Source organism: Tamandua tetradactyla, chromosome 6 (assembly GCF_023851605.1).
Source record: "Tamandua tetradactyla isolate mTamTet1 chromosome 6, mTamTet1.pri, whole genome shotgun sequence".
NCBI classification, from domain to species: Eukaryota; Metazoa; Chordata; class Mammalia; order Pilosa; family Myrmecophagidae; genus Tamandua; species Tamandua tetradactyla.
The window spans coordinates 109,355,496-109,370,034 of record NC_135332.1 but is presented as its reverse complement, the minus strand read 5'-3'; positions in this window follow the sequence as shown (position 1 = coordinate 109,370,034).

The following is a 14,539-nucleotide window of genomic DNA, read 5'->3' as shown; positions in this document are numbered from 1 at the left end:
GTCTATATAGTATTTATATTATATATTTATAATAAATATATATTTATAATAATAAACATATATAAAAACTTACTTAAAACATTAGCAAGGTTAAACTTGGCCAAATAAAATCTGAGTATTCTGAGCTGAGTTTTACACTGTGGCTAATGATTTGCTGGAATGTTTAAATAAAAAGCTTTATACTATCGGTGTTTTTAGATTATGGAGCATTTAGCTGGAAGAAATGTGTTTTTCTGTGATTAAAAGGCAATAGAGATATGGTGGGTCAAATTCTCCTCATAATCCTTGAACACAGTTTAATAAATAGACAAGGCTTATGATTTGATAAGCTGAAGTAAGAGCCAGGTTGTGCCATTTGGCAGATTTGCAGTCCTGCTTCTGGGGACTGAGTTTTCTGATCTGGTATGACATTTAGTCCAAAGAAACTAGTCATTCAGACTGGTTTACCAATTCATAAACCTTGATGAAATCATCCTTCTAACCCAAAGAACACAACAGATTTCAGCCAGTTTCAATTACTTATTGACAATACTGACATTTGGAGTAAATACCGTTCTTAAAGTGAGAAAAAATATATTAAATTTTTAAAAAATGAAGTCCAGTGTTTCTTTTCAGTTTGAGCAAAATTGCCCAGTAGTGTTTTGAGCAAAGCTCAAGTTAAAAAGAGAGAGCGAGAACAAAAATAGCAGACAGACCAGGATCTTAAAGGTCTCTCAATCTAGTAATTACTATTAATCAGTTATATATTGCCTGTCAGATTTATACTATAGGATACAAGCCTGATAATAAATTGTACAGTATAAAAGATCCAACTCAAGAATGAAATGATCAGAGGTCAAGCAGTAATAGAGTTTCTTCACACTTTGCTCTGTTATGCCACTATCTTCTGTTAGGAAAGTCAGTCAATAGGAAATCAGTATAAGTGAACAGCACTTCCCTAAGGTTTGGAGTATGTGCTGGGTATTGATAGACTCAGGATCCCTGATCTCAAGAGTTTAATAAGGAATCCAAATTCCATAATCAAGAATCTACCACTAACGTATGCCTTTGGTTGCCCAGAACTTTAGAACTTTGGAATGAAAAGTAAGAATTAACTAATCATCCTAACAAAAACTTACAGAGGCAGCACCAAGAAAACTGGTTCTAGGACACTACAATAATCTATTGCTTGAAATGTCCCTAACACCAGTTACACTTTCTAAGGAGCTGAATGTGTAAGGATACTCGAGATGAAAAGTATGCTTCCCTATATAAAACATTGGTCTCCAGGAGGTGGGGAAGACAAGTCTTTTCAATAATCCAAGTACCTTATTGTTTATGTTGTTGTGTCTTGTGATTTAGAGAAAATTCCTCTAATATAAATGGAAGAATCCATTTTTAAAAACCAAGGTGGTAAATTAGACAGGCTTACAACATTAATATGCCTCCATTACTAAACAACCAATAGTATGTATCAGAATCAGAGAAGAGAAATGGAGCCCAGTCAACACAGTAAAGATTAAAATGCACATAACTTCCCCTAAGTAGTTCTTATTGGTAATCCTCAATAATATTGAAAAAGATATCTTTGTTGAAATTGAGATATGAATTTGTTGACTTCAGAAAGATTTGAAATCTAAACCTGCAACCATTCCCTTCCACTATAAAGAAATTTGTCATTGTATAAAAAGAAAATACACCTCCTGCTCCTTGCCAAGCTTATAGTACCTTGACCTGTCTTACCTTTTCATACTAACTTCATTTCTTATTTGAGTACCTCAATATGTCAAATGCCAGAGTTCAGATTGGCTTAGCTCATCTCATCTCATTTAGAGGCAGATCCAGGTTTTGTAGAGATAAAATTTACACTATTTGGTGCCCTCTTTAATAAAAAGAATATTAAATTACAATGCAAATTAGGTTAAAAAATTAGAATTAGGGGTAGTGCAAGGGTAGTTCAGTAGTAGAATTCTCACCTGCCATGCGGTAGACCCAGGTTTGATTCCCAATCCATGCACTTCCCCCACCAATAAAAAAAAATTTCAACAAGTGGTGCTGTAATAGCAGGATACTCACATGGAAAAATAATGAAATGTGACCCACCACACAGCATACCCCCCAAAAAAAATTAGAATGAGGATAGACATTGTTCTAGCTTGCTAGCTGCCAGAATGTAATTTATCAGAGACAGAATGGCTTTTAAAAAGGGGAATTTAATTTAATAAGTTGTTAGTTTACAGTTCTAAGGCCAAGAAAATGTCCCAATTAAAACAAGTCTATAGAAATGTCCAATCTAAGGCATCCAGGGAAAGATACCTTGGTTCAAGAAAGCCGATGAAGTTCAGGGTTTCTCTCTCAAGTAAAGGCACATGGTAAACAGGGTCAGGGTTTCTCTCTCATCTGGAAAGGCATGTGGCGAACATGGCGTCATCTATTAGCTTCCTCTCCTGGCTTCCTTTCATGAAGCTTCCTGGGAGGCATTTTCCTTCTTCATTTCCAAAGGTTGCTGGCTGGTGGACTCTCTGCTTCTTATGGTTATGTCGTTCTGCTCTCTCAAAATCTCCAAAATGTTTTCTCTTTTATAGTATTCCAGTAAACTAATCAAGACCCACCCGAATGGGTGGAGACATGTCTCTACCTAATCCAGCTTAACAACCACTCTAGATTGAGTCACATCACCAGGGAGATGATCTAATTACAGATTCAAACATACAGTACTAAATAGGGATTAGAAGAAACAGCTGGATTTATAAAATGGGATTAGGATTAAAACATGGCTTTTCTAGGGTACATACATCCTTTCATACCAGCACAGACATCAAAATAAATTTTAAAAAATCAAAATACTGACAGATACCATAAATCACAAACTCACAAAAATCATAAGAAAATTATATAATATTCTTAATTAACTGCTTCATGTACTTTTTGAAATAAATACATTTCTCCTACATTTTTTCAGTTTAGTACTCTTTGTTACTTTCTTTATACAACAGCTATTTTGTAATGTATGTTCTATAAAAAGAATAGAAAAATAATTGTCTGTCTTCCAGTAGAATTGTTCAAAATTTGTTTTTCAGGATTGAGGTCTGAGGTGCAGACATACTTGCTATCTTTAGGACTGCTACAGATTTGGGCCCTAAAAACATAAGAATTCTGATCAATTCTATTTCACACAAATTCTATGTGAAATACAATTTTTCCTATTCCAAAAGGAAAAAATATATATGGTGTGAAGATGATTGCATATGTTGCTTCATCGTATATGTTACGACTGGAAAGCTACAGCTATGAATGGGCTTCAAAGCAAAATGAATCCTTTGCTCACCATTTTATACATCTGATAATTGGGAGAGTCTTCCACAGATTAGCTTCTAGCTTAGGATATTTCAAACAGGTTTTCCCACCACCAACAGTATAGTCCTGGTAAGAGGTACAATAGGATACCCTAATATTGTTGAACCTTGACTTTGTCTCCTTGGCATGACTCTGTGTGGATCAGCATAGCGGGCAGCAGAAGAATTCTTGGAGGCTCCTCCTTCACCGGGACCCCTAACTATAACTATAACTTAACTAATCAGAGAAGTGACTACAAACCACACAAATATATCCAGTGAAACGTAAACTAAACATATCACCAACTTAATTTCCCCGTGGCAGTATCCTCCAATACCCACAGTCAGTCCAACACAACGACAACATCATCCAACACAAGGATAGTTGCTATAGAGGGGAAGTCAGAGGGTAAGAGGATATTAGTAACTGAGAGAGAGCCTAAATTATCTCTCTTTTGCAAATTTTACAAAAACTTATGACACATGAACACTTCACTAAGGCCCTTTCCAAAGCCTTGGAAGGGCTTGTATTAAAAGGGTGCCTGAAGCTTCCCCTTTCCCAGCTTCAAAAAATCTGCTCCAGATTTCATTTTGTCTCACTCAGTAAATGCCTACCATGTGAGCAACACTGTGTTAGGAGAAGCATATGTATCCTCACACAGAAATAAATCATATGATTTAGAAGGAGTTTGATCAGCTTTTCTGGAAAGCAAACAAACAAATTTTCACTTTCAATTACGGTGAATAAACGTTGGGTGTATAGTCCTCTGATTCTTCAGGAATCTGCAATAAAATCGTCGGGGGACAGCTAAGGTAAGTAACTCACCTAGTTGAGAGAAAAATGAACAAAGGCCACGGAAATGAAACCCAGGCTCAGGCAGCAAGAATGTTCTGAGTGCCTGCTGGTCCAGGACAACTGGAAGCCAGCCAGGGGCTGTGTGGCAAGCAGGGCAGCAGGTAGGCCTGGAAGGAAGAGGTTCTAAAAGGGGAAATGGAAAACACCAAGGATAAACTGTGCTATCTACAGTGTATGCATTGAACAAATTGTCCTAGGTACCCTAGAATAAATCTAGGTATAGAATCTGACCCCAGCCCAGTAAATTTGATTTACCTAACCAAAGGGAAAACAAGCAGTATTGTAAAAGTGTTTTAGCTACCTAGATAAAATGTGCCCATCCAGATTAGATCAAGATTTATTTGTACCTGAAGGCAGAAGGAGTGATTTAACTTACGGCAGTAATCACTTGCCAGCCAATGATATAATACAAGAAAAGATTGAAAATACATTCTCAGAAAAAGATTATTGATAATTATTGTAGATAATTACCTTCTTTTAATAATCTGTATAAATCATCTAGGCTAATTTAAAGCCTTTCAATATTAAAGATGTTATAGTTTTCTCACTCAAGAAAACATAAAAGAATCAGCAAGAGAATTTTAAATGTGCCTTGGAAAAACACATAGAAAAATCTCTAATGTATTTTCTAATCCATCTCCTTTAATAATTTTTTCATTACCATTTGAACAAGAATATAGCAGAATTTTGCAACTATGCTTAAGTACTTTACAAACATGAATTTGTAACTGTTAAGCTAGGAAAACCAAAACTTCTTTGCAGCAGTCTTACTACATGAAAATGACAACTTCAATGAAATTTAGAACACTAAATTAGGAAAATCATAGAACTTCAAATGTATTACCTAATACTTTCTTTTCCTAGGATATTCAGCCTCTTATAAGTTAAATAAAGCTTTTCTTCCTTTTTATATCTCCTTTGTACATGTGATGCTCCAGACAGTTTTCCCAATTCACTATCCTGGAGATGCCATCTTTTCCACGGCAACACTTTCACTCTATTGCAAGTAAGTTAAGCAACTCTTGGTTGCCTTTTTAGAAAAATTATTACATAGCTCCTTATAGTGTCAAATATTAAATTTTTTCATGCAGACTTGAATGAAATATTGGGGGAGGGAATAACTCAAAGCAGAAGCATGAAATGAATTTTTTGGGGGTAAGGCCAGATAACATGCTAGAAATTCTAGTAATCAACACCATGATTGTGTAATGATAATGCTATCTTTCCAAACCCTTCTCACTTCATGTTTATGAACACAGGCCTAGTTAAAAATCACCTACAGAGGGTGGGCAGTGGTGGCTCAGTGGTAGAATTTTTGCCTGCCATGCTGGAGAGACCCAGGTTTGATTCCTGGAGCCTGCACATGTGGAAAAAAAAAAAATCACCTACAGAGATGAACAGCAAGAGTGGCACTTTTGGAAAATAAAAAGCTTTCAAATGTCATTATTTCAAGAAAGAGGATATGAAATTGCAAGTACATTATCTACTGACAAGGACTGGAAAACAATATGCAAAAAAAGGAACAGAATTAGAAAGGAATATTTTTTTCAAGAAAGGTTTTAATATTGTTGTTCTCTCAGCACCTCAGTAAAAATTATTTGAAAATGGGTGCATTATCTGATTGGAAAAGGAGAATCAGGTACACTGAGTTTGCTGGCAGGGGATGGATGCACTGTGACTGATGACTCAATCAGCACATTGGAAAGCAGACAGCAAAATGGTAAGCTGTGCTCTTAGAGGAAAAATAAAATCTGGGCCCTGCCCCCCCCCAGCCTGCCCCAGGTGTTTATCTTTTATTTGCTAGTGATGATAGAAAAAGACTGGGTTCATTCACAACAAAAGCTACCTATGACAGAGGCCACATGAACCTCAATTTCAAGTGCTAGAGAGCATCTACAAGCCCAGGGACTTTGGTAAAATAATAAAATGGTATTGTCCCACTTAAAAAAGTTATTTGTCAATTTCTGAATTTCAGAAGTACATATAGTGCTATATCGTCTAAGTGCTTGATTGTATTATTCAAAAATTAAAATTTGGGACAGGGGAATGGTATCTGAGATTAAATACACTTCATAAAAATCATAGAAATGTGACATCATAAAAACTCAGAATGATGTTTATAGTTCACCTCTAAAATCTTATCTGTTTCTGGAACACTTCTGATAATTTTATCTTGTTAGAATACTACAGAGCAGCACAGCCCTTGGTTTCCTATCCATCCATCCATCATATCTATCTGTCTATTTGTCTATCTATCTATCTATCTATCTATCTATCTATCTATCTATCTATCTATCTATCTATCTATCTATCTATCTACCTATCTATCTATCCATTCATCCACCCATCCATCCCTCTAATAAATGTTTTTGTTTGCTAAAACTACCAGAATGCAATATACCAGAAGCAGAATTGCTTTTAAAAAGGGAATTTATTAAGTTGCAAGTCTACAGTTCCAAGGCCATAGAAATGTCCAAAGTAAGGCATCCAGAGAAAGCTATCTTAACTCCAAGGAAAGGACTGATGGCGTTTGGGGTTTCTCTCTCAGGTGGGAAGGCACATGGCAATGTCTCTCAGCTTTCTCTACTGGCTTCTTCAAATAGCTTCTCCAGGGACATTTTCCTTCTGCACCTCCAAAAGTATCTGGCTGTGTGGGCTCTAAAGCTTTTTCCAAAATATTTCCCTCTTAAAAGACTCGTTCCTTGAGTGGATGGAGACATTTCTCCATGGAAACCACCTAATTAAAGGTACCACCTATAACTCGGTGGGGCACATCTCCACGGAAACAATAAAAAAGATCCCACCCAACAGTATTGAATTAGGATTAAAGAACGTGGTTTATCTGGGGTACATAGCAGTTTCTAACCAGCACACCTATCTAATCATTTCCACCAAGTTATCTCCTCTTTGAGGGACCAGAAAACTAAGTTAATGCTGTGGTTATTTAAGGGGTTAAGGTCTATGACAGGGAGAAACTGAAATTAAATCTCGGAATCTTCAGATGGGACTTCAGCCCAAACTGTGGTGATTTGGGCCTATACTAAATCTCCCGAAGAGCTTCAGAACAGATATTATGCCAGAGCTTCTTTACAAAACCATACTTAGGGCCAATGCATTTTATTTATCTATCATTTCCATATGATAAAAAATCACTTAAAAATAAGAATTTCATTTAATTTAGCAACCTTAGATATTCAGTATTCTAGTCCAAATTGTCAATTTCCTTTCCTATTTACTTAAATAAACAATAAAAGAAAGCTATGTAGTCCAAAGATTTCAGCCTATTTTGTGCCCTCAAGCATTATTTCCTTCTACATTTATGAGTAAGGAGATGAACTAGCAAAAAAGAAAAAAGTGTATAAGAGATTTTGAGATTGATAAACTGATGAGAAAACTTATGGGAGACAACTGTAAGAAAAGGCCCAAGAAAAGAAAAAATAGGTTAAAAATTGGATGAGAGAGTAAATCATCTAGAGGATAAGGAAAAGAAAAGTCACCAAAAAAGAAAAATAAGGAGAAGATAATGTCAAAACAATGGAGAGCTGATTAGCCACATGGGAAAAGTCCCTGAAAAGAAGTCACTGTGGCATGATTCTGAGAAAAGCAGATCTGTACATTTAATAGTCAACAAATTCTCTTTTATAGACTTATCTTGTTGTAACTTGAAATATGCTAGCCTTTTGCAAATAAGAATCTGCTTTTCCTTGGGACAATAAGTTCTCTATGGCTAGTTAATAGTTGGGACAATTCCAACGATGCTTTTTTTTAAATTTTTATTAATAAAATTGATCAACATACAACACAAACATTCTTAATGTATGAACATTCCATACTTGGTGTGCAATAATGGCTCACAATATCATCACATAGTTGTATATTCATTACCATGATCATATCTCAGAACATTTACATCATTCCAGAAAAAGAAAGAAAAAGAAAAAAGAAAAACTCATACATGCTATACCCCTTTCCCCTCCCTCTCATTGACCACTAGTATTTCCCTCTACTCAATTTATTTTAACATTTGTTCCCCCTATTATTTATTTATTTTTAACCCATATTTTTTACTCATCTGTCCATATTATAGATAAAAGGAGCATCAGAACAGGGTTTTCACAATCATACAGTCACTTTGTGAAAGCTGTATCATTATACAATCATCTTAAAGAAACATGGTTACTGGAACACAGCTCTACAGTTTCAGGCACTTCCCTCTAGCCTCTCTAATACACCTTAAACTAAAAAGGGGTCATCTATGTAATGCATAAGAATAACCTCCAGGATAACCTCTCGACTTGTTTGAAATCTCTCAGACACTGACATTTTATTTTGTCTCATTTCTCTCTTCCCCCTTTCAGTTGAGAAGTCTTTCTCAATCCCTTGATGCTGAGTCCCAGCTCACTCTAGGATTTCTGTCCCACATTGCCAGGGCGATTTACACCCCTGAGAGTCATGTCCCATGTAGAGAGGGGGAGGGCAGTGAGTTTGTTCACCCTATCTCTCAAGTAGGGCAAGTTTGCTTGAGAGATAGGCCACATCTGAGCAACAAAAGAGGTTCTCTGGGGGTGACTCAGGCCTAATTTTAAGTAGGCTTAGCCTGTCCTTTTCTGAGCAACAAAAGAGGTTCTCTGGGGGTGACTCAGGCCTAATTTTAAGTAGGTTTAGCCTGTCCTTTGTGGGGATAAGTTTCATATGAACAAACCCAAGTTTGAGGGTTCAGCCTGTTGATTTTGTTGTCCTCACTGCTTGCTAGAATATCAGGCCTTCTCCATATGTGGAAGTTGAATTTCCCTCTTTCTCACCATTCCCCCAAGAAGACTTTGCAAATACTTTTTTATTCACTGTTCAAATCACTCTGGGATTTATCAGGGCATCACTCTGGACAAACCTACAAAATATCAAGTCCTATTCAAGGTTCCATGTACTTATGGTATTCAATTAAACTGTTCATATAAGTTATATTAGGAAATGCAATAGTCAAAATATAAATTTTGTACCAAATAAACATTTTTTGCTTTAGGCTCATACAAGTTAAAGTTTTAAAATATTATTACCATCTATTTTCAACACCCTGTGATATTGACATTCCTTTGTTCTTCCTCATGCAAAAACATTTTTAAATTTGTACATTTAGTCACTATCATTGTACACTCTAGGCATTCCTAGATTATACCATCTCAGTCTTTATCATCTATCTTTCCTTCTGAATTCATTTGTGCCCCCAGCCCTCCTCTCTCTATCAGTTTCACATTCAGCTTCATTCAGTGTACTAGTATTATTGTATTACAATTAGATAGTATTGTGCTATCCATTTCTGAATTTTTACAATCTGTATCCCCTCAGCTCCAATTACCGAATATCTACCCTATTTCTATCTCCTGATGGTCTCTGTTCTTAACTGAAATTCTCCAAGTTCATTCATTAATTCCAACAATGCTTTTTCCATTAAAATAATTAATTTTATGACATTGGACTCTTTCATAAGCAATACACCTAAATTACTCAAATACCACCTCCAATGGATAAGAATTTTTTAAAAATAGGTATCTTAACTTGCCAAAATGTAACTTAAATCATGAAAATAAAACTCACAAAATCAAAACAAAGTGCATTCTAGAAGCAGACAACCAAAACAATGACCCTTCTCACCAAAACCAAAATAAAACAAAAACAAAAACCCATTTTTGATAGAAACTTTATGCTGAAGGCCACCAAACATGGGTTCTGATGAATCAGCAATTGTAATAAATTGTCAATAGGAAAAAAGAGGGGAAATGTCTCTGTAGAATTTTGCTGTGCCATTTCTAGAAGGTTCCCTCTTGGGAGACAGTGTCTAAAGCATATCAATTGCCATTGCTTTACTGGAATTTTGAGTTCAAGGCAGTCTGAATAAAGCAGAGGCTGTGATATATCATATTAATCCTAATGATTATTATCAATAATACTGCAACTCTTTCCTTAAAGCCAAAAGGACATCAGTTTGTTGCAGATCTTCTAGGTATCCTAATGTCATAATTGGATTCTGAAAGGTCAAATTATGTAGCCAGACGTGTTTCTAAGTACACTAGATTAGATAAATGGCCAGTATTCTCAGACTATTTTATGTCTATTTAAATGATGCTACAGAATATAGTCCTGTGTGCCCTTGTGCATTCACTAAGCTTCTTTGAGGTTTGTTTTTTCATCAGTAAAACATGAATAAAAATACTTACCTTGTTGGGTGAATGTGAGAATTATGTGAGATAATGTATCCAAAGAACTTAGCAGAATACCTAGACATAGAAAGTGTTTCCGTAAATGGGTAACTATAATGAGAATCATCAAACTTGACCTATCCCTGCTTCATGGGGCTGTTCACTGGGAACAGTTTTTAAGCAAATGGCTACTCTAGACAAGTGTATTAGCTAGAGTCCTCTGGAGAAACAGAATCAGCAGGAGATATCCATAGATATAAAATTTATAAAAGTGTCTCACGTAACCATGCGAATGTAGAGTCCAAGGTCTCTAGGGCAGGCTGCAAACTGGTAACTCCAATGAAGGTCCCCAATGAACTCTCAGGAGAGGCTGGTGGGACAGTGGTGGGACTGGAAGAGTCCAAATCCGTAGGACAGGCTGTGAAGCTGGTGACTCCGATGAAGGGTCTGGATGAACTCCACAGGAGAGGCTCACCGACTGAAGCAGGAAGAGTGACTGTCTCTTCTGAATCCTCCTTAAAAGCCTTCTGGTGATTAAATTAAGCATCACTCATTACAGAAGACACTCCCCTTAGCCAATTACAAATGCAATCAGCTGTGGACACAGCAAACATAATCATAATTTAAGTCCATGAAATGTCCTCATAGCAACAGACATCGACCAGATAACCAGGCACCACCACCTGGCCAAGTTGACACATGAACCTAACCATGACAGAAAGGAAGGCGATTCAAGAGAGCAGATCCAGGAAACTGATGAAAAGGTGAAAGATTAGATTGAAATAATAAAATAGAGGTAGCAATACTTAGGCAGGACCAAGAGAAAGGCAGAAGGGAAAAAACATAATGAATATTTTCAGTGCTCCTAACTACCTTTTACTAAGCAAGGCTGGACATACTCTGGATTTTCAGAGATTTTTTTTTTTAAGCTCGAAGGGAATTTAAAGAGACAATTTATCCAATCTTATTTTACAGAAGAAGGAACTGAGGCCTGGAGAGATGAAGAAACTTTTCTAAACTAGTGATTGGTTAGCAACAAAATGGCATTCAGAACTGCTGATTCCTAGGCCAGTATTTATGCCATGACCTAACATTCAATGTCACATAAAAGTGAGCAAGACTTCAATGTCCAAAGGAATGTTTGCTATTAAGAAATGAACAAGGAAGAGTTCATGTAGACCTTGGTTCGTTTCTTTAGTTTTCTTCTAAGTTAATGGCAAGGAAAGAGCAAGGCACAAGTATTTCCAAGGAGGGCTTGTAATAATAGCCAGATTTATAAGAGAAGCCTCTTCTGCTTTGGAGTTATTTCCCTGAGGTTTATTCTCCGGGTAGAATTACTGTGCCTAAACCACATAAATAATAAGAGCAACTATTTATTGAACCCCTCCTATATGCCAGGCATATACTAAGTGCTCCCAATATTATCACATTTATCCTAAAAACAACCCTATAAGGTAGTTACTGTTATTACCCCCACTTTATCTACAAGGTGGTTGAGGTTGAGAGAAGTTGAGCAACTTTCCCAAAGGGATAGAGAAAATAAGTGTCAGAGCTAGGATTCAAATCTAAGTCCATGTGACTCCAAAGACACACTCAGGATGCAGCCTCAGTGGTTCTCAAACATTTGGGCCTCAGGATCCCTTTACACTCTTAAAAATTATTGAGGAAATAATTTTAAAAAGGAAACCCTAGAGGTGCACGGTTGGTTCAGTGGCAGAATGCTCATCTTTCATGTGGGAGACCTGGATTCAATTCCCAGACCATGCACCCCTCCAAAAAAAAGAAAAAAAGAAAACCCTAGAGATTATGAAAGAAAAGTCAGATTATAAAAATCAGTAATAAAAAAGTCATATTTAATTACTTAAAAAATTATTGAAAAAAGTTATTGATCCATAAGAGCTTTTGTTTGTGAGTTATGTCTATTGATATTTACTATATTAGAAATTAAAACCAAAATTTTTTTAAATATTTATTTTAAAATAACTATAATCCATTACATTTTAATATGCTATTATGAAAAAAATGTTTCAAAAAAAATAAAGAAAAGGTTGCATTATTTTATGTTTTTTTAATTTCTTTTGTGTCTAGCTTAGTAGAAGAAAGCTGGATTCTCATGTTTCTTCTTCCAGTATATTGTTTTAGTTGAAGTACAGGAACAAAATCTGGCCTCACACATTTATTCAGTTGCAAAAGGAAGGAGTATTTTAGTAGCCTTTTCAGATAATTGTTGATATATTTTTGTGTTGATATGAAAGCCAAACTCGGCAAGTGGTAGTTTCTTAATGATTAGTGGCAATGTGGAATCTGAAACCACTTCAGCGAACTCTTTTGTACTCTGTTACATTAAAGTTCACTGGACTACCTTGAACTGTGAATGGATCTTTTTAGTCTTGCATGCTAAGAAAGATTAGCATTTGAAAAATATCGATTCATTATGCTATTCCAATTTTCCAAATGTTGGCACATTTCATTATACAAGATGAAAAATCACACATTATTAATACCACCACTGATCTCATCAAAAGAATCTTTAAGGATTGTGCTCATGATAGTGGATCAAGTTTCCCAAAATTCTACTTTTTGCCTGAAAGTTGAACTTTGGCATTGACCACACACACTGTCAGTTGTTTTCCTTGAAGTGACAGCCTCGCTTTGTTCATTTTAGAGAAAATGTCTGTCAGTTACCCAAGTCTTAACAACCATGGTTTGTCTGTCAGTCATTCTTTTAAGTAAAAATGTTGTTCCAAGAAAAAGACCTGACTTCAGTTTTCAGTGCAAACAATGGCACAAGTGTTTGTTCGTTTGGTTTTGAGATGGCTATAGTGCTTTGATATGCACACTGCCCATTTCACCTCACAGTTTATTAAGCAGATGTGTGCTAGTTTAAGTAAAAAATAAAATTAATATTTTTTACTGCTTCAAGGATGTGCTTGAGTTAAAACTGGCTGTAGAAGTTTCTTGGCTGCTAAAACAAATAGCATATAATGGGTTGGTTTAAACAATGGAAAGTTATTGGCTCATGTTTTTGACACTAGGAGAGGTCCAAAATTGAGGCGTCAGCAAGGCGGTGCTTTCTCCCTGAGAACTATGGAATCTGAGGCTGCCTGGCAATCCTTGGTCCTTGGCATTTCTGTCTCTTAGCAATGCACATGGCAGCTTCTTCCTTTTTCTTTTCCACTGACTTCTAGCTTCTGGTTGCCTTTTGGCTTTTTCTTCTGTGTCCAGTTCCCTTTGTGTATAAGGGCTTCAGTCACATTGGATCAAGGCCCACCCTTGTTCTTATTGGGCACACCTTAACTAATCACATCTTCAAAGGCCCTACTTAGAAATTTCACACCCACAAGAGCAGGGGTTGGGACCTGAACATGCCTTTTGTGGGAGATACAATTCAGTCCTCAATACTGACATCTTCTTTAATGCAAGTGCATAGCAGTGAAGAATACAATGACTAACAGTAGTTTGCTTTTTGCTAAGGCACCAGCAGTTCTACCGACCATTTATTCACCCCATCATTGCAAATGTTAACACAGTAAAAACAGGCAAATAATATTAGATTTGTAACGACCTGTTTGACACTGGGACCCTCTGGGATCTGTGGACTACATTCTGAGAATCCTGGTGTTACCTTGTATTGATGATAATAGCAAAAATAAAATTGCTTCTATTTATGTACTTGATCCAGGCCATACTCCTAATTTCTGAAGATGTTCTGTTTTTCAATTCTTATTGATCAATTTGTTCACATGTTTTTGCATGTGTGCTGGGTACTCAATGAAGCCAAGGAATAGAGCCTAACTATAAGCAGCATAGAGGCTGGTGGAACAGATAGAATTTTAAAGAAGAAATCAGAATTTTGATCAATCTGAAAATTTTAAGGTGTTATGGATTATCTTGAACTAAAACTCTTCAAAACAGGATATATATGATAAAGTAATTAGAAGGAAGCACTTCTAACAAGGAGAGAGGGGAAATTAAAGGAAACACAGTACAGCTGAAGAAATAGACTGATTTATTGCTAGCAATTTTAAGCATTAAATGGAAATTTGCTGTGAGAAAAATTATGAAGTAGAGTTGCTTGGAGTCTGGAATTGAGAGATGATAATAAAGCTGTATGGTTAAATGGGGAATTGCTACAATATCTTTCAAGAATAGAATTTGAATGTTTTATTTGTTTG